The sequence below is a fragment of the Somniosus microcephalus genome, chromosome 8, assembly GCF_052327205.1.
Source record: "Somniosus microcephalus isolate GS21.2 chromosome 8, FLI_Smic_1.0, whole genome shotgun sequence".
In the NCBI taxonomy this organism is placed as follows: domain Eukaryota; kingdom Metazoa; phylum Chordata; class Chondrichthyes; order Squaliformes; family Somniosidae; genus Somniosus; species Somniosus microcephalus.
The window spans coordinates 124,363,649-124,384,239 of record NC_140994.1 but is presented as its reverse complement, the minus strand read 5'-3'; the positions used below and the strand labels follow the sequence as shown (position 1 = coordinate 124,384,239).

At 44.8% G+C, this 20,591-nt stretch overlaps 1 protein-coding gene across 6 annotated transcripts in view; it reads right to left on the bottom strand.

Moving 5' to 3' along the window:
• Positions 1 to 20,591, bottom strand: part of ebf1a (EBF transcription factor 1a) — a 699,375-nt gene that overhangs the window by 67,543 nt on the left and 611,241 nt on the right. The window lies entirely within an intron of this gene.

The following is a 20,591-nucleotide window of genomic DNA, read 5'->3' as shown; positions in this document are numbered from 1 at the left end:
AATCTTCAGCAAATGTGACAAAACTATGTGAACATTATTATTTGCTAGTTGTAGTTTTAACTCGCCTCTTACTAGTTTGTACTAATATCGTATAGGCGAGGGTTAACTTAAATAGACGTCAGATTTACCGTTACTATTCTATTATCATTTGTTTCTGTTTATACTTTGGAACCATCTTTAAAGAATACAAAAAAACTATTTGCCTTTTTTTTTGTTCAAATATAAATATATTTTCATTCAATTCCCGTCCAGTTGACACTCCAGTGAGGTATGAGGGAGTGCTGCACTGTTCAAATGAAATGTTAAACTGAGGCCCCATCTGCCCGGTCGGGTAAGATGGGCCGGCCTCCTCGCCTCCACCCTTTGTAAACGTCAGCTCATCCAAAACTCTGCTGCCCGTATCCTATCCTGCACCAAGTCCCGCTCACCCCTGTCCTCGCTGACCTACATTAGCTCCCAGTGCTTCCAATTTAAAATGATCATCCTCACATTTAAACCTCTTCTTGGCCCTCACCCCTCCTTAGCTCTGATCTTTGTAACCTCCTCCAGCCCAATAACATCCTACCCACCAATCCCATCACCCCCACCCCCCCCACAAACTCTCAGTTCCTCCCACTCTAGCCTCTTGTGCATTCCCTCTTCCCTTCGCTTCAACATTGGCGGCTGTGCCTTCAGACGTTTAGGGCACAAGCCTGCTACAGGCTGTGATCCCCTGCACATGAGTTTTCCGCGGGGCCATGAGGAATGACATAAATACACGGCTTTATATTTCTCAGGGAGCGGACATGCTATTTTTGCTGTTGGTTCTTTAACCTGCTACCCTCCCCCACCCGTGTTTAATCAATACTCTCTCAATAATATTAAGTGCTGCTATGTCGACACTCAAAGTCTTTCAAGCCATGATTTGTTAAATATAGGTCAGAGACTACTTTGCTTTTTGGTCATCGATTTTCTCTGGAACTCTTGCAATCGTATTTAATAAAACTAAATACAAAACATATTTTCCCGTCGGAAAATGCAACACATTAATGAAGCTATTGATCTCACTCTGCACTTTGATGAATGGTACTCCATATTGTGACATTGCAAACCAATAAAGGGGCTATCTGAATCCTATGCAGTGGTTGTCTCCTTTAAGGCTAAAAGGGGCAAGCGCATACAAATAAGAGAGCGAGAGATGGGACATAAGTCAGTCAGAGCGAGTGGTATTTGGCCTGTTATAAGGATGGGGAAGTATCAATCAGTCTCGGCCCTGAGGGCCTATGCAACAAGACTCCGCCCACCATCTCACCAATACGCCCCATTGAGGGGGGTGAAAGCTGGTACACAAGGGAGGAGGCGAGTACACTACCATCTGCTCCGGAGACTAGAGGAACAGTGGCCCTACCACACATAGAAAGATTGGCCGCTGCACATCAAGAACACATGCTAACCATTCGGCATGTGGCACTAAGGTACCAGTTAGTGCAATTGTGCCCATGGACTCATTAGGACCCAGTGCAGTCCCAGCAGCTCCTTAGGTGATGCGTGCACTTGTGCATAAATGAGCTGAGCTCACCCATTAACACAAGGCCAGCTTCTTAAAATAAAGTTCTATTACTCCTGGCATACAGCCCATGACACACTGGGTGCTCCAGGGTGCTAGTGGGAGGGAGGGAGCGGGGAGGGGGAGAGGCTGTAATTTTGGTTGCTAGCAGCCAGTAAAGGCTTGCTGGCTGCCTTGAGTTACCAACCCTCCAGGATTGTCCTGATTCTCCAGGTATTGAAGATTAATCTCCAGGACACGGTTGCAAGCAACCCGGGAAGAAAAATCATAGGATCATTAAAATAAATTGTGGTGGTTCTTTTCATTTCCTTTGAATACTTTTGTTTATTAGTTATAAACTATTGGAGATGGGGGTGTGGGAGACTGTTTGACTGGGCAGGGCCGATTGGAGATGGGAGGTCATGTGGTGAAACCTCCAGGAATATGGCCAACCAGAGTTGGCAACCCTATGGCTGCCTATGGAGTGTTTCCCCTTCATGTCCTTTTCCAAGTAGGCCGCTGTGTGACTGAAGCATTGTCCAGGCGCCCCCTCCACATTATGGGGAGGTCCCTTCATTGAAATAAAATACAGGGCCTTAATCTTGTGCTGTTTGGGCACGAGGCTCCCAGTTCTGGGTGGCCACTGTTGGGCACAGTAGGTGCATTACATAGAGCGGGTGCCCATTATCTTCCCCCATTGTATCAGTTTGTAAATGCGGGACTAAGAAGATAGTGGCAGCAAGATAACCAGCATCAAACTGAGAGCACTGTTTTTTCCTAAAGAAAAGCAGGTCATCCAGTGTGCTTTGCTGAGAGTCCCTGTTTCGGAAGGCTTATAATAAATTCAAATAAGCCCCAGATCCTTTCACCTTTTGAGCTCTCGTTTAAAGAAATATATATATGTTTGACAGGCAGAAACATCGATCAGCAGTGCAAATGTAAGTCATGATTTAAAATCAGGGTTACTCTACCTGGTTATGCATCACTTGAAGCTTGAAATCAGTGACTTGGTGGGGATTTTTTTTTTTTAAGGAAACAAAAGTCCAGCACAACTCACGTTCTATGAGAATCGTAACTCAAACTTACTGCTGCTGTCAGAGAGGGTCGGTTAGCCCCATCCTGGTTTCACAGGGCACTTGCACCGATAACACCATCATGCATACAAATAGCCCGCAGTAGGTCCTCAGTATAATAAAGGGAGTCACCTTGCATGAGGGATTTTTTTTTTTTTAAGGCAAGTTCACTCTGCTGCAGAGACGCCATTTTGGAAGTCATTGCATTTCTGTGAGGCAGAAGACGTCCATTGGGAAAATATCTTGTTAATGAGGCTTTGCAGATTTTTTTTTAAATTCTTGTTCAAACTGAACATAGGAATTACTGGATGAAAAAAGACTAAGTAAGGTTCATCTAATTCGCCTTCTACCAGCCCGGTTGTCATGTGATACATGGGAGTTGTTGACTAATCACAGCACTCAATCTCTATCAATTAGTCTACAACAGACCCAGACATGAGGCGGAGAAAACCCCCAGTGGTGGAGAGCTGTGGGAACCACAGGTTCAAAGTCACCTTTTTCTTCCCAAGTACATGAATTCGAAACTGGCGCAGTTCTTGTTCGTGCGGTTGTGAGCGGGCCATCTCTGCATGCATGGACAAGGCCTGCATTTTTTGTGTACGTGGCAGTCTCTGTTTTAAATGACTCTGCCCTGCGGAAAGACCCAGTCGGCAAACGTATAAACAACTAAGTTTAAAGCCTGAAAGCTACTATTACACTTTCAGTGGCTTGAACTGTAATCAGCTTGTAAGACATTCCTCTATCCACCGTTTAAATGCAGATATTAACCTGTTTGCTTTAAACGGATAACGTTAAACATTCATCCATTAAATTAACAACGGTAATTCCTTGGCTGTCCAGGAGGAACACATGAAGCTCTCAACTATTCTCCAATATAACAATGGCTAAGACTTTCCAACATCTATTACATCTCATTTCTTTTTTTGGATGACTTAACGGAAACAAATCTTACATGCATCAATAACAAGGCCTTCATTTAATTGTTTGCTTTAAGTGAATACAGATTTCTCCCCCTACCCCACTTTCCTGACCTGCTGCTATTTCTCACACTTCCATTACTGGTCCCTAAGCAATAACAACATCGAGTGTGCCAGGGGTTCAATGGGGTGACCTCAGCCAGCCAGTCTTGGCCTGCTGCCGCTGCTATGATGGATCACCAGCCTGGTGCCAAGTTCACCATGCTGCGAGCGGGGGAACCGCAAGGCTAATCCTGCCTTGAGCAGTGGAGAGTATCCTACTTCAAGCTGCAACAGGCAGCTTTCGACAACCCACAGACTGGAGCTTCTGTGCGCTGCAGTTGTGCGACGCTTTGCAACAGAGATTGACAGGTATTGTGCGGACTGCTGCTGATCGGTTGGGCCGAGTACAAAACCTTTTAGTGGGGCCCAAACGCCCCCACCTCGGCCAGGATGACGAGCAAAGCATTTCTCTTTTAACTGGTTGCGCCCATTGAGTGGACTAGTGTGCCCAGGTTAAAATGCCGCTGAGCGAACGTTCCCTTTAAATGACGGCTCGTGTGGAGCATAAATGCAGGCACAGGTCAGATGGGCCGAATGGCCAGTTGGGTCTTCTGTGCTGTAGACTCCATGTAACTCTGTGAAGTGGCCCAGCCAAAGTGCGGAATTTTCAGTCCGGAGCACTTAGGATTCAGGCCTGTGCTCAAATGGCTGCTCAAGCCCCACACTACGTTGGTGATTGGGGGGCAAGTTTAAGCGATGGAGCTAAACTTACGCTGCACGGTCAATCATTCAGCAGGAGGTTTTGCAGTTTTAAACCCATTCTCCAACAAACTGATCTCAATGCTTCACCAAACCAACCTTTGCGTTCCCTTCCATCCATCCCAACACTAACAGATGACACTGCCCTTTTAAGTACTCTAAAGATGAGATGTTAAACCAAGGCCCCATCTGCCCTTTCAGGTGGACATAAAAGATCCCATGGCATTATTAAAAGAACAAGGGAGTTCTCCTGATATTCTGGACAATATTTATCCCTCAACCAACATCAATAAAACAAATTATCTGGTCGTTATCACATTGCTGTTTGTGGGACCTTGCTGGGCGCAATTTGGCTGCCGCGTTTCCTACATTACAACAGTGACTACACTTCAAAAGTATTTAATTGGCTGGAAAGTGCTTTGAAACATCCTGAGGCCGTGAAAGGTGCTATATAAATGCAAGTTCCTTCTTTCTATTTAGTTATAATCCTGAAGGCCTCAACCTTCTCAACTCCAGTGAAAAAAACTCTTTCTAAGGTTTTTCATCTTAATTGTAACCCCTTATCCCTGGTAACATACTGATATATCTACATTATGCCTTTTCCATTGATTTTAAACAGTTCCTATCAATGGGGTGCCCATAACTCTACATAATAGTCCAAGTGTGGCCTAATTAAAGTCTTGTACAAGTTCAACATTACCCTGTCTTTGTTATTCGATACCTCTAGTTACAAGCCAAGGATCCTGTTTGCTCTTTTATGACCTTATTTACTTGTGCAGCCACCTTTATTGACCCACGGTCCCTCTGCTCCTCTACGCCATTTAAAATGTTACCATTTAAGGAGTAATTAATTCCCCTATTCTTCCTTCCCATTTAAAAAATAATTAATTCTCAGGATATGGGCATCACTGGCAAGACCAGCATTTATTGTCCATCCCTAGTTTCCCTGAGAAGGTGGTGGGGGCCTTCTTTATGAACCGCTGAAGTTGCCTAGTTTTATTCTTGTTATTCTTTGTAGCAGTTTGCTACAAATGAATGGCTTCCTAGGCCACTTCAGAGGGCAGTCAGCCACGTTGGTGCGGGACTGGAGTCACATATAAACCTGACTGGGTAAGGACGGCAGGTTTCCCTTCCTAAAGGACATTAGTGAACCAGTTGGGATTTGACAATAATCCAACCACTTCATGGTCATTTTTACTGATACCAGATTTGTTGTTTTTTTAAACTAAATTCAAATTCTCAAACTGCCAGGATTTGAACCCACATTCACTGGACTATTAGTCCAGGCCTCTGAATTATTAGTCCATAATCACAGTACCCATCACACATCCTGCCAGTCTATCTACGTTCTGCTGCAGTCCTTGCCATAAATTCTCCATCTCCTTTAAATTTGATTCCATCAGCAAATTCTGGTCGTCAATCCCTGAATCACTGACATTACAAGGTGCTGTTATCCACTGGACAGCCCAAACCTTGGAGGGTTAGAAGTCCAAGTAGAACGAACAGCACCACATTGAGTTTCTGAGAGGTAACCTCAACCATCCGCATGCACGACAAGGGTTACTAAACACTCCAGCCTCACATGGTGCTGACACTGTAGAAGCTGCTTCCAGGCCAGGCTGGCTAGGAACTGTGTGGAAATTTCTTTTAATATAGTGGGTCACAAAACTTCATAAATCAAGACAAGAGAGAGAGAGGAAATGTGGCAAAGTAGGTTAGCTGGAGTTTGTAGCATTTTGAAAAGTACAAAATGTGGCCAGTCACCTCGGCATGTATTAAGCCACTGATTAATGCATTTCATATCTAACACAAACCATAGATTTTCCACCACATAATTAACTCCCTCTAAAAATATATTTCAAATTATATTTATGAATATTAAAAAGGACAGTGAGAAACCTAGAAGCAAAGGTACATTTAGCTTAACCCCGTCCTCTCCGAGCAGGAGCATGGACTATTGTTTTTCTTTGCAGCTCTCTCTGCCCTCTCCCGCTGGGCAGCAGGTGCCAGCAGCCTAGCTGTGCTTTAGTCAGATGGCGTTCCTTCATATGTCAGCCAGAACAGGGAGAGTCAGAAGGCTCCCGGCTCATTCGGGTGTGCGCCTGGGATGCCCAGCGGAAGACTCCCGGGAAACTTGGCGGAGGGGAGGTAAGTGGAGTGCGCCGATTCTAACTCCACTACTGCCCCATTTCCGCTGGGCGAGGCAAGTTAAACTTGCCCCTTTCATTTTTGGAACAGGCAAGCCCAGATTGTATGTTTTGTACAAAATCTGTGTTGACTTACTTTCAAGTTAGAATTTTATTTAAGAAATGTTGGCACGTTCCCCAGCCACTTTGGTCTGTTTTAATTGGTGGGGTCGGAGGGGGGGGCGTGAATCCACATAATTTCCTACATTACAACAGTGACGACACTTCAAAAAGTTCATCATTGGCTGTAAAGCACTTTGGGATGTCCTGAAGTCGTGAAAGGCGCTATATAAATGCAAGTCTTTCTTTCTATCTTTTATTTATTTAGCATCATCCCTAATGCAGTCCCTGGTCCTGGGGGGTGTCCAATTGCAGCGTAGATGCAGAGACTTTCTGGCAGTTACCAGTGCTGTCGACGCAGGACCAACCTCGGTGAGGATCTTTCAGTTATGAGCCGTATACCCGAGGAGCACCACATTCGAAACAAACGTGCCTGAAAACTATAAGCACCATTTGTCCCACAGGAGGCGGTCAAGTAGCATTAATGTGTTCTCCTCCTTCATATGCACTTTCTCTCTGCTTTGCTGTTTTGTGTTTCTCTGTCGCTCTTCATTGGGCTGTGGAGTTTGCAAATATCTTCAGTTGTTTTCTCTTGCTGGCGTGCCTTAGCTGCCATGAATTCTGGGATAGCCAAATGCTGAAGAAATCTGGCACAGGTACGAGTGGATGAATGGCCTCATTCTGTGCTGTATCATTCTATGAAATCGAGGCCTGGGGACCATCCAGTACCAGTAATTGGCTACTCAAGTGGTTTCATCCAATAGCACTCTATTTAGCTGCTCTTGGTACTGAACCTCAATGCTGCCTTATCAGCCTCAGACAACTCCAGGTTTCCAAGTCACAAGTGGACTGTTGGCCTTGCATCCCAGAGATAAGACTTAAACCTCCAAAGCTTTAACACAGAGCCACCAAATCACCCAGCTTAATTTAGTGACATCCAGAGCTTTTTCTCATGGCAGAATCACTCTATAACCAGAGGTCGAGAGAGCTTCTGTCACTCAAATTGAAGAAAGAGGAACATATATTCTTGATAAGTTTGCACTAAGTACAGATTGGAAAGGTCACAGGGTCGATACCTTGTCTGTACTGAGCTAGCTGATCCCAGCCAAGGGAGATAGTGGGGGAGGGAGCGGTGGGGGGTTGTTGTATTCCAATTGGCCTTGGCACTCATAAGCTGGAGAGAGCAAAATAGAAAACCAGACTGGTTCCCATTCCTGCTCACTATCCAGTGAAAAGCACACACAAACATTGGGAAGAAGATGGAATCGGGATTGGCTTTGGAGGAATAGGCCCCTAATGCTCACTGGGCATGGAGAATGGCCGCCAACAGGAGCCAGTGCCTTCAGGAGCCACACGATAAGAAGTTCAGAGAGAGAGAAAGCTTTGGCTTTCAGCAAAGAAGCTGCCTGAGTTAACTCTCTGTTCTACTGATATACATGTTACACGCGCCTCTGTTAATGAGCTTTGACTGGTGCCCAGCTACTCGCAGATATGCTGGTAATGCTTTTCTAATTTGCCTCCATAATATTTCCCCCACTTACAAATAATTGGTAGTGAGCAGCCAAGCATTATATTGAAATATCTGCCCTTTTTTCGCTCTCTCTTTTTCTTCTTTCTTTTAGTAGAGCGGGGTAATAATAAAATGACAATGGAAACTAACACGTACCCATCAATTTCAATTTGGCAAATGCGCTAAGTGAATAGGTGAGACTCACACCCTCAACAACAGTCGCACAAGACAATAAAAGCAGCCCCGCAGTATGAGAAGGTTACCCTGATATATGTTTTAAGAGTAACTACACACTGTGCCCTCGCTGCTCCAATTACAGACACTGTCGCTGTTGATATTCATGACGTGCTTGAATCATTATCGTTCTAAAATATTCCAAAAAGGGAAGCTAAAAGTGATCTGCTGGAGTGAGACGGCAAACAATCACTTTAGCTGAAGCTGGAGGGAGATTTAATTGCATCAGACCTCGTCACTTACGCAGTCACACAATGCTGGTGTAGTTCCTGTCACGCTGATGTTTAAATGTGGTTGACACAGAAATTAGGAAGGCTGGAATATGTTACGGGAGCGCAGTTGCCATAACTACACTGTGCCAGCAGCTGACGCTCCCAAATTAAGCTTCAGGAGAGAAGCAAGCTTCTCATCTGTCCGTCAAAATGGATGCAGGTCACATCTCACAGTCCCCATATGGAGCCTCGGCATATTTTATTGGGTGCCATATGGTGAGGGGGGAGCAGGGGGCGGAGAGAGAGATGGGGGAATGATTTCGTTGCAGGATGGAGCATAGCTGTTGTCGGACAATTATGAGCAGGCTTTCGAGGCAACACAAGGTTACTTGGAAGTTTAATCTTCACCAGCACACTTCATTGTTGTCAATATGGAAATGCATTACTACAGACTGTAACTTTTTTCAGAAACGTGCCCAACGTCTTCAACAAGTGAAATCAAACTGTTCAAACTGCCGCTGTGACAGAACTGCAGACACCAGTACATAAAATAAAACTGTATTCTAACTGACCATAATTGCATCGTTTACATAAGAACATAGAAAGATGAGTAGGCCATTCAGCCCCTCGGGCCTGCTCCGCCATTTAATCAGACCATGGCTGATCTGTACCCGAATTCCATTTACCCGTTTTAGCTCCATATCTCTTGATACCCTTACCTAACAAAAATCTATCAATCTGTCTTGAAAGCTCCAATTGTCCCAGCATCCACAGCCTTTCGGGGGCGGAAGAGAGTTCAAGATTTCTACTACCCTTTGTGTGAAAAAGTTAGATCAGATGAGAAGCTCCTAATTCTTGCAATGCAGTGGATGTTCCTAATTCTTGCAATGCAGTGGATGTTCCTAATTCTTGCAATGCAGTGGATGTTCCTAATTCTTGCAATGCAGTGGATGTTCCTAATTCTTGCAATGCAGTGGATGTTCCTAATTCTTGCAATGCAGTGGATGTTCCTAATTCTTGCAATGCAGTGGATGTTCCTAATTCTTGCAATGCAGTGGATGTTCCTAATTCTTGCAATGCAATGGATGTTCCTAATACTTGCACGTGTATGTTGTGGCTGTGCAGCTGTTCTGATCACTAACTCCCTTTGTGACAAACAATATCCATCCTAAGTCTTAACCTGTCTTTCCAGATGTTGATTGGAGCTGCTCTTTATTTCTAGCCCTTACAGATTTTTTGTTTTATTTTGATCACTGACTCCCTTAGTTTTCTCTAAATCTTGAAACCTCTGCAAATACAGTTTTAATAAGAACTCCCAACGCCACGTTATCGAAAATGAGGGTTCTGGTATCAACTGAAAAACATGGCAGTGGAACTACACTGAGGTGAAAATCCTCACACTAGGTTTTCATGAAATGAACGGTGGTCAGAAAGCAATATCTGTATATCTGAAATTTTACCATAACGAACCATTGAGGCAAATAGCATAGATGCATTTAAGGATAAGCTAGATAAGCACATGAGGGAGAAAGGAATAGAAAGATATGTTGATGGGGTTAGATGAAGAGTGGTGGGAGGAGGCTCATACGGAGCATAAATACTGGCATGGACCAGGTGGGCTGAATGGCCTGTTTCTGTGCTGTAAATTCTATGTAATACTCTGTATGTAAATGCAACTCCCATAAAAAACCTGGGCCTACACTTGCTGCTGAGACAATGAGCACATATACCAGAAACGCTGTTTACGGAGGTCACGGACCATCATCAAAGACCCTACCCACCCCAGCCACAGTCTGTTTGCCCTCCTGCCATCTCGGAGACGCTACAGATGCATTCGCACCCAAACGACCAGATTTAGGAACAGCTTCTTTCCCAGGGCTGTCATCCTACTGAACTCCACAAATAAACTCTAAAGCCTGCACATCTGCCAATGCACTTTATTATGGTTATGTTTATGTTAATATACTACAAGCCAAATGAATGTTGAATGTTTAAATGTCTTAATCTAAATGTACACTCTCGGGAGCCGCAAGCCTACATTTCGTTGTACTGCACTTGTGCACTAACAATGACAATAAAGTTGATTATTATTATTAGATGTGGGAGTGGGAGCTGGCTAATAGACTTTGGTCTCATACACTCCAACCTGAGCAGCCACATTGAAAAAAAAGACCCAAACCTCTGCCAGCCACATAAACAGTAAACTAGACTTTTCACATAAAATTCTATGCTCCTTTGACAAACTCTGAAAGCTCCCTGTGCATTTGAATACTTTCTTTAGTGAATGAATAATTTAAATAACTTGGACAATGTACAAATTCTGAATGGTTTAATAAACCAAGTTTCTAGTTATAAAACATCTGAACCCCATAACGTGTAACAAACTCCAATAAAAGTCACAGAGATTAATACTCCAAGTAATTATTAACGCTTGTCAGTTCAGTGTTAAATAGCAATAATTTATAAACCTCTAGAAACTGATTTTGCTAAACAAAAATTCAATGACCCAAATCAGCCAAAAATAAGTAGTGAAGTGGGGAAAAATTGAATTTGGAAGTCCTAATTATGAAGCATTATTGAGAGACTTGCATACCAGACAGCGTGCCTCCATCAGCAATGATATCACATGTGCATGTAACACAAAGATATCACAATCAAGGCTGCTTTCAAAAGTCTTTTGGAAAGTAATTCCAATTGATGCAAACATGCTCTTTACTTTTAGCTGTTTCGCCTTTTTACCCAGCAATATATTTTGTTGAATCAGTTGCCGCTAATGACATCAAGGGAATCAGCTTGGAGACTTGGCCGGCAATGAGGGGGAGGGAGCAGATTAACATGCACAGTCAAAGTGACATGAATGCTCAAGATTCTTGTGTTAATGACTGTAACTCTGCTGATGTCAGTTCAACTCCCTTGCACAGTTTGGCTCAGTAGTTCCTCACATCCAGCTCTACCAGCAAAGACATCATGACACACTGTTACAAAGTAAATTTTCCCTTAAAAAAATTGACAGAAATAAATAAGGACATATTAACATTAATCACATGTTGGAAACACTCAGCAGATCAGGCAGCATCTGTGGAGAGAGAAACAGAGTTAACATTTCAGGACAATGGCCTTTCAACAGAACCAGTTCTGATGAAAGGTCATCAACTCTTCACAGATGCTGCCTGACCTGCTGAGTGTTTCCAGCATCTTCTGTTCTTATTTCATATTTCCAGTACTTGTGGTTTTTCTTTGTATTGCTAGTGCATATGTTTAAGTGTATATATGCAATGAAATATATTTCTATATATGTATCGAAAAGGAAAATATACTGTGTGGAGTCTGTGTGGAGTTGTGGCATTTGGATTAGGCTGCAAACGACAACAGTGAATGTCATTCCCACATCAAGCCCTGTTACCATGGCCACAATGTTTGTACCCCTCCCCTTCCCCTGGATGAATAACTGAGAGTGTTTATCATTTCGGTGCAGTAATATAGAGGTACAGGAATGAAGACAAGTACGGTGCAAATAACAAAACACGCATTCAATCGCTTTATCGGCCAAGATAAGGTGACGCAACGCAAGTAACACAAGAAGCTGTGCAATGAGGTGACGTCTTTGCAAGGCTTTGTCGAGCAAAAGTTCTCGTGGATAATTGGGATCATGTATATCGGAGCACAGCAATTTTTACATTTTAAGTTTACTCATCTATAGTTTTGTGTTTGGTTAAGATGGTAGACAGCGACGGGTGATTGGCGCCTGCTTGTGGACCACACAATAAGGCAGGAGGTGACAACAGAAATCAGCTACCTAGCAGCTCATAGAATCAGAGAATGGTTACAGCACAGAAGGAGGCCATTTGGTCCATCAAGCCCATGCCGGCTCTCTGCAAGAGCACTTCAGCTAGTCCCACGCCCCCGCCATTTCCCCGTAGCCCTGCAAATTTTTTTCCTTCAGGTACTTATCCAACTCCCTTTTGAAAGCCACAATTGAATCTGCCTCCACCACCCTTTCAGGCAGTGCATTGCAGATCCTAACCACTCATTGGCCCAGAAATTCGGGTCTCCACGGGTGAGTACGTACAGGGTACTCACCCGTAGGCCCAATGGAAGTGCCGGTTTCCTGCATGCACTGTGCATGCGCGGGAAACCGGCACTTCCGTTCCCCTGAAAGCAGGGGTTCAGAGGTCGAACGCGTGCGCGGGGGAGGCTGCGCGTGCGCATCAAACTTCAGTTATTATTTTTTTTTTTTTTAAACAGGTTTTCCCGGGAAGGTAAGTCTCCAGAAGTTAGACATGTAAAAAGCAGGCGTAAGGCCTGCTTTTTACAAGGTAAGTGGTGAATTAATTAAAATTAAAACATTTTTCCAACAAGTTTATTATTTTTAAATACTTTAAAGCAAGGTAAGTTTATTTTTAGCCCCGTTAGAAAATAAAATTATTTTTTTCAAAAATTTAAATTGTTTAAAATAGTTATTTCATGTAATTTATAGTTTATTTTAAAAATGTGGGTTTTTTAAAATTTATTTGAAGATTTAGTGATGTTTTGTAAGAAGAAGGGGCCCGTATTATTTCTAAGTTTGACAGCACTTCCTGTCAGACTTATGAATGGAGCATTCCCTGCTCTGATTGGCTGCCCATGGCCCACGTGATCCCAGGGGACGCATCGAACTAACTGCGCCCCTGGGATACGCAAGCACTGCGTGCCGGCAGCTGGACCAGGCCCCGGATCGGAATTCCACGGGGGCCCACAGCTCAACAGCCGGCGCTCTGGGCTATTGTGTAAAAAAGATGTTCCTCAATTCGCCTTTGGTTTCTCTGCCAATCATCTTAAATCTGTGTCCTCTGGTTCGCGACCCTTCCACCAATGGGAACAGTTTCTCTCCATCTACTCTGTCTGGACCCCTCATAATTTTGAACACCTCTATCAAATCTCCTCTCAACCTTCTCTGCTCTAAGAAGAACAACCCCAGCTTCTCTAGTCTATCCATGTAACTGAAGTCCCTCATCCCTGGAACCATTCTTGTAAATCTTTTCTGCATCCTCTCTAAGGTCTTCACATCATTCTGAAGTGTGATGTCCAGAATTGGACACAATACTCCAGTTGCGGTCGGACCAGTGTTTTATAAAGGTTCATCATAACTTCCTTGCTTTTGTACTCTATGCCTCTATTTTTGAAGCCCAGGATCCCTTATATTTTTTTAACCGCTTTCTTAACCTGCCCTGTCACCTTCAACAATTTGTGCACATACACCCCCCAGGCCTCTCTATTCATGCACCCCCTTTAGATTTGTACCCTTTAGCTTATATTGCCTCTCCTCGTTCTTCTTGACAAAATGTATCACTTCGCACTTTTCTGCGTTAAATTTCTCCTGCCACGTGTCCGCCCATTCCACCAGCCTGTCAATGTCCTCTTGAAGTCTATCACTATCCTCCTCACTGTTCACTATACTTCCAAGTTTTGTGCCATCTGCAAATTTTGAAATTGTACCCTGTACACCCAAGTTCAAGTCATTAATATATATCAAGAAATGCAGTGGTTCCCAATACCAACCCCTGGGGAATACCACTGTGTACCTTCCTTCAGTCCGAAAAACAACCATTCACCACTACTCTCTGTTTCCTGACACTTAGCCAATTTCGTATCCATGCTGCCACTGTCCATTTTATTCTATGGGCTTCAACTTTGCTGGCAAGCCGATTATGTGGCACTTTATCAAACGCCTTTTGGAAATCCATGTACACCACGTCAACCGCATTACCCTCATCAACCCTCTCTGTTGTCTCTTCAAAAAACTCAATCAAGTTGGTTAAACACGATTTGCCTTTAACAAATCCGTGCTGGCTTTCCTTAATTAATATACACTCGTCCAAGTGACTGTTAATTTTGTCCCGGATTATAGTTTCTAAAAGCTTCCCTGCTACCGAGGTTAAACTGACTGGCCTGTAGTTGCTGGGTTTATCCTTACACCCTTTTTATAACAAGGGTGTAACATTTGCAATTCTCCAGTCCTCTGGCACCACCCCTGTATCTAAGGAGGATTGGAAGATTATGGCCAGTACCTCGCAATTTCCACCTTTACTTCCCTCAGCATCCTACGATGCATCCCATCTGGTCCTGGTGACATCTATTTTAAGTATAGCCAGCCTTTCTAGTACCTCCTCTTTATCAATTTTTATCTCATCCAGTATCTCCACTACCTCCTCTTTCACTATGACTTTGGCAGCATCTCCTTCCTTTGTAAAGACATATGCAAAGTACTCATTTAGTATCTCAGCCATGCCCTCTTCCTCCATGCGTAGGTCTCCATTTTGGTCCCGAAGCAGCTCCACCCATCCTCTTACTACCTGTTTACTATTTATATGCCTATAGAAGACTTTTGGATTCCCTTTTATGTTAGCTGTCAATCTATTCTCATAATCTCTCTTTGACCCTCTTATTTCCTTTTTCACTTCCCCTCTGAACTTTCTATATTTAACCTGGTTCTCGCTTGTATTCTCAACCTGACATCTGTCATACGCCCCCTTTTTCTGCTCCATTTTACTCTCTATCTCTTTCATCATCCAGGGAGCTCTGACTTTGGTTGCCCTACCTTTCCCCCTCATGGGAATGTACCTCGCCTGTTCCTGAACCATCTCCTCTTTAAAGGCAGTGAATGCTGGAGCTTCTAATTAACTATAATATAGCGATGTTCATTCACTATGAATTGCTTCAGGACATCCCAAGGAATGTGAAAATGGCTATGGCAATGCAAGTTCTTTCTTTCACCTGCGCAGCGCAGTTCCACCATTCACGTTGACCAACTCAACCATCAGGGATCTAACTGGAGCAATATCAAGCAGCAAATTTTAACCTATACTGCCTGATCCGAAGAAGGCAGGTTCCGGTGGGATGCCCATTTTACATCTCGCTCGATTTGATGTTCCACAGTGGAGCGTGAAATCGGACGGGGTGTAAAACGGGCATTTGAACCAAACCCGTCCCAAGGTGGGTTAGGTTAACACTCAGGGACATGATGTTTAAATAATAGTTTCATCCGTTCATGTCTCTGAATGCAGCTGCGCTATACATGGGATACAGCCAACTCTTGATAATTCAGATATTTTCAGCTAATTATCCAGCAATTCAAATTATGTGAATTTGATTTAACAGGAGTAGATGGTGTTATGGTACACATAAAAGGAAATGGGGAGTGGCAGGGAAGAGTAGGAGTAACTTATTGGATAATTAGGAATCTCTTAACCCTATGGATCTATTGTCCTTAAGGGAGAGGTAGGCAGTGTCTCCTTGGGATGGAGTTGGTTCCAAGATGACATGTCTGGCGGTGAAAGATTGGAACCAAGTCAACCCTCTCTGGCAGACTCAGGAATCCTATACCTGAGCTAGGCGGTTGCACAGTACTCCAGGGAACTGTTGACGCTTGACCGGCCAGTTACTAATGGAGGGTAGACCCGGGGACTGAAATTAGAGCTAGGCTGTTCAGGGGTGATGACAGGAAGTGCTTCTTCACACAAAGGGTAGTGGAAATCTGGAACTCTCTTTCTCAGTAAGCTGTTGAGACCAGGTCAATTGAAAACAGATAGATAAATGTAAGTTGGTCACTAATAAATCCAATAGGGAATTCAGGAGAAACTTCTTTACCCAGAGAATTTGGAATTCGCTACTACATGGAATGGTTGAGACGAATAATATAGATGCATTTAAGGGGAAGCTAAATAAACGCGTAAGGAAGAAAGCAATGGAAAGTTATGTTGATTGGGTTAGATAAAGTAAGGTGGGAGGAAGCTCATGTGGAGCATAAACACTGGCATAGACCTGTTGGGCCAATTGGCCTGTTTCTGTGCAATTCTATGTAGATATATTTTTGTTAGTTAAGGATGTTAAGTGAGGCGGAGCAAAGGTCGGTGAATTGAAGTTGAGGTACAGAACAGCCATGATCTCATTGAATGGCGGAACAGGCTCCTATGTTCCCAATCAGCTCTAGACCATCCTGCAAGCCAAAGCTCAAGTGGCTGAAGTAGCGCCGGGTGGTGAAATTGTGGGAACCTATCAGTACTCTGTGCTGGTACATTTCCATGGGTCCAGAGTACACCCGCGCACACTTGAAGATCCCTGAAGCTCGGCTCTTTCAAAGCTTTATCTCAACTCTTCGGACTGTGGTCTAAGTAGGATGTGTCCTGACTGGGTGAGACCGTGGACTCTGTATGAGAAAACAGAAACTATCCCATCTCTGTGACCCTTCCATGTTTCCCATCACTATCCCATCCCTGTGGCTCTCTCCCATGTTTCCCATCACCGTCCTATGTTTCCCATTGCCATCCCATCCCTGTGGCTCTCTCCCATGTTTCCCATCACCATCCCATCCCTCTGCCATTTTGAATCACTTCACAAACCGTCATTAGCCGATGGCTCCCGTTTATCAGACTTTGAATCTTTAATGGGATTTTTTTTTTTTTTACAACACCGGTGTAAAATTCTTTGACAGGTGACATTAAGAAAAGGTCATGTATCACTATACACTACACAGGCTATGCAAATTGAATCAAAAATGTAGCAGCCAGATTAGCTGAGGTAAAAATTATAAGGTCACACAAAGTCAGTCAAGCTGGAAGTGCTGAAAAGATGCTTGTAATTACTCTTTTTAGTCTATTAACTATTGTTGTTCTATCAGGACTCAGGGGTATATGAAAGCCATGGACATGAAGTACAAGATAAAGTAATGTGTATTTACTACTCCCAGAGGATCAATTTGCCTGGTATTTTGCAGCTCGGAGGAGCAAAACACACAAATGCTGTTCGCCTTTCTCTCCACTGAATTTTGTCTTTTATCAAAGACTGCTCGGAAGACAGCCACAACACTGGGCACAATCTATCCGCTCTGAACAGCATCTCTCTGCGATACCCCTGCCATGTAGAGATCAAATCAGTGCCTTCTGACACAACATAGGAGAGCCCCTGTATCCTCTTGATAAAACCCAGGAACATGCTGGGATCAAAGCCTTGGCTGCCGACCGATTTTTAAAGAAGGCAAGTGCAATGCAAATCTGTCGATGGGATCTGAAGGAAACCTATCCAGCCCTGCCCCCGTACAGTCACTGCATGAACCGTTTGACAAGTAAAATATGTCTGTCAGCTTGATATGAACTGACCCCTTTTTTCTCTATCTATTCATCGCGTTTGCTTCCTGTCAAACGAATACTGCTAACTTTAGCTTAGGCCATAATTCACTCGTAATTCATCGTGGGCACACCAGGGACCAGTTTTTTGGACAGAGGTGCAGCTCAGGCTTACAACAGACCCTGATGTGTTCAAGCCCAGATAATCAGAGGCCTTCCAGTTCATTGCTGGCAATCAGGTTAGTTTGTTTTTAAATTAAAACATTTAAATGTTTATTTCCCCCGTGGCCCCTCGCGCACAGCACTGCAAGGTTTTGATGCCGATTACATTACGCCATTTAAAAAAATATATATTTTCACCCCATTTTCTCCACTGGTCCGTGCATGTCTAATTGCAATGTGTCCTTTAGGAGCCCCTTCCAAATACTCCAGTGCAGTACAGAGGGAGCGCTGCACTGTCGGAAGTGCTGCCTTTCAATGAGACGTTGAACTGAGGCCCCATCTGCCCTCTCAGGTGGCCGTAAAAGTTCCCATGGCATTATTTTGAAGAAGAGCAGGGGAGTTCTACCCGGTGTCATGGCCAATATTTATCTCTCCCCAACATCACTAAAACAGATAACCTGATCATTATCATATTGGCGTTTGTGGGACCTTGCTGTGTGCAAACTGACTGCTGTGCTTCCCTACAACAGTGACTACACTTCAAAAGTACTTCATTGGCTATGAAGCACTTGGGGACATCTTGACAATGTGAAAGGCGCTACAGAAATGCAAGTCTCTCTTTTTTGTTTTCTTTCTTTCACTGCACTTAGTCGCTGTGCAGAGAGGTCAAGGTGCCCAACTGGATGGCCACCATAAAAAAGTGTGGGTGCAGTAATGACGCTCCACCAATAGGTGTCACTAGCACATTAAAAAATATATATTTTCACCCCATTTTCTCCACTGGTACATGTCTAATTGCAATGTGTCCTTTAGGAGCCCCTTCCAAATACTCCAGTGCAGTACGGAGGGAGCGCTGCACTGTCGGAAGTGCTGCCTTTCAATGAGGCGTTGAACTGAGGCCCCATCTGCCCTCTCAGGTGGCTGTAAAAGTTCCCATGGCATTATTTTGAACCACGACTCTGTCTTCGACACGAGTGTCCTCAACACCATCCCACAGCATGCTACCCGCCACCATCTCAGCACAACCCCAGACCGGCATGAGATTGAAAAGGCCATCCAACAACTGAGAACAACAAGGCCTCAGGAGCAGATGGAATCCCTGCCGAGGCACTAAAGCATGGCGGAGAAGCTCTACTGGCGCGAATTCATGAACTCATTTCTCTTATCTGGAAGGAGGAGAGCATGCCAGGGGATCTGAGAGACGCCGTAATTGTGACCATCTTCAAGAAAGGTGACAAGTCCGATTGCGATAATTACAGAGGAGTTTCCCTGCTGTCTGCCACAGGGAAAGTCATCGCAAAAATCCTCCTCAATCGCCTTCTCCCAGTGGCCGAAGAGCTCCTCCCAGAGTCGCAATGTGGATTCCGCCCACTAAGGGGCGCAATGGACATGATCTTCACCGCACGTCAATTACAAGAGAAATGCAGGGAACAGTACCAACCGCTGTACATGGCCTTCTTTGATCTCTGACACTGTCAACCGTGAGGGATTATGGAGTGTCCTCCTCAAATTCGGCTGCCCTCAAAAGTTTGTCACTATCCTCCGCCTGCTTCATGACAACATGCAAGCCATGATCCTGACCAACGGTTCCACCACAAGCCCAATTCACGTACGAACCGGGGTCAAGCAAGGCTGTGTCATCGCACCAACGCTCTTCTCGATCTTCCTTGCTGCAATGCACCATCTCACCCTCAGTAAGCTCCCCACTGGAGTGGAGCTAATTTACAGAACAAACGGGAAACTGTTCAACCTCCGTCGCCTCCAGTCCAGATCCAAGGTCGTCCCATCCTCTGTCGTCGAATTACAGTATGCAGACGACGCTTACGTCTGCGCTCACTCGGAGGTTGAACTCCAAACCATCGTCAACACCTTCACCGAAGCGTACGAGAGCATGGGCCTTACACTAAACATCCGTAAGACAAAGGTCCTCTACCAACCTGCCCCCGCCACACAGTGCTGCCCCCCGATTATCAAAATCCATGACAAGGCCTTCGACAACGTGGACCACTTTCCATACCTGGGGAGCCTACTGTCAACAAGGGCAGATGTCGACGATGAAGTCCAACGCCGCCTTCAGTGTGCCAGTGCAGCCTTCGGTCGCCTGAGGAAGAGAGTGTTTGAAGACCAGGACCTCAAATCCGGCACTAAGCTCATGGACTACAGAGCAGTAGTGATACCCGCCCTGCTGTATGCCTCAGAGACATGGACCATGTACAGCAGGCACCTCAAAGCACTGGAGAGGTACCACAATGCTGCCTCCGCAAGATCCTGCAAATCCATTGGCAGGATAGGCGCACCAACGTCAGTGTTCTTGCTCAGGCTAACATCCCCAGCATCGAAGTTTTGACCACGCTCGATCAGCTCCGATGGACGGGTCACATTGTCCGCATGCCCGATACGAGACTCCCAAAACAAGCGCTCTACTCGGAGCTCCGACACGGCAAGAGAGCCCCAGGTGGGCAGAGGGGAACGCTTCAAGGACACCCTCAAAGCCTCCTTGAAAAAGTGTAACATCCCCACCGACACCTGGGAATCCCTGGCCCAAGACCGCACAAAGTGGAGGAGAAGCATCCAGGAAGGCGCGAACACCTCGAGTCTCTTCGCCGGGAGCAAGCAGAAGCCAAGCGCAGGCAGCGCAAGGAGCGCACGTCAACCCAAGTACCCCACCCACCCGCCCCTTCAACCACCGTCTGCCCCACCTGTGACCGAGACTGTAGGTCCCGCATTGGACTAATCAGTCACCTGCGAACTCATTTTTAATGTGGAAGCAAGTCATCCTCGGTTCCGAGGGACTGCCTAAGAAGAAGTAC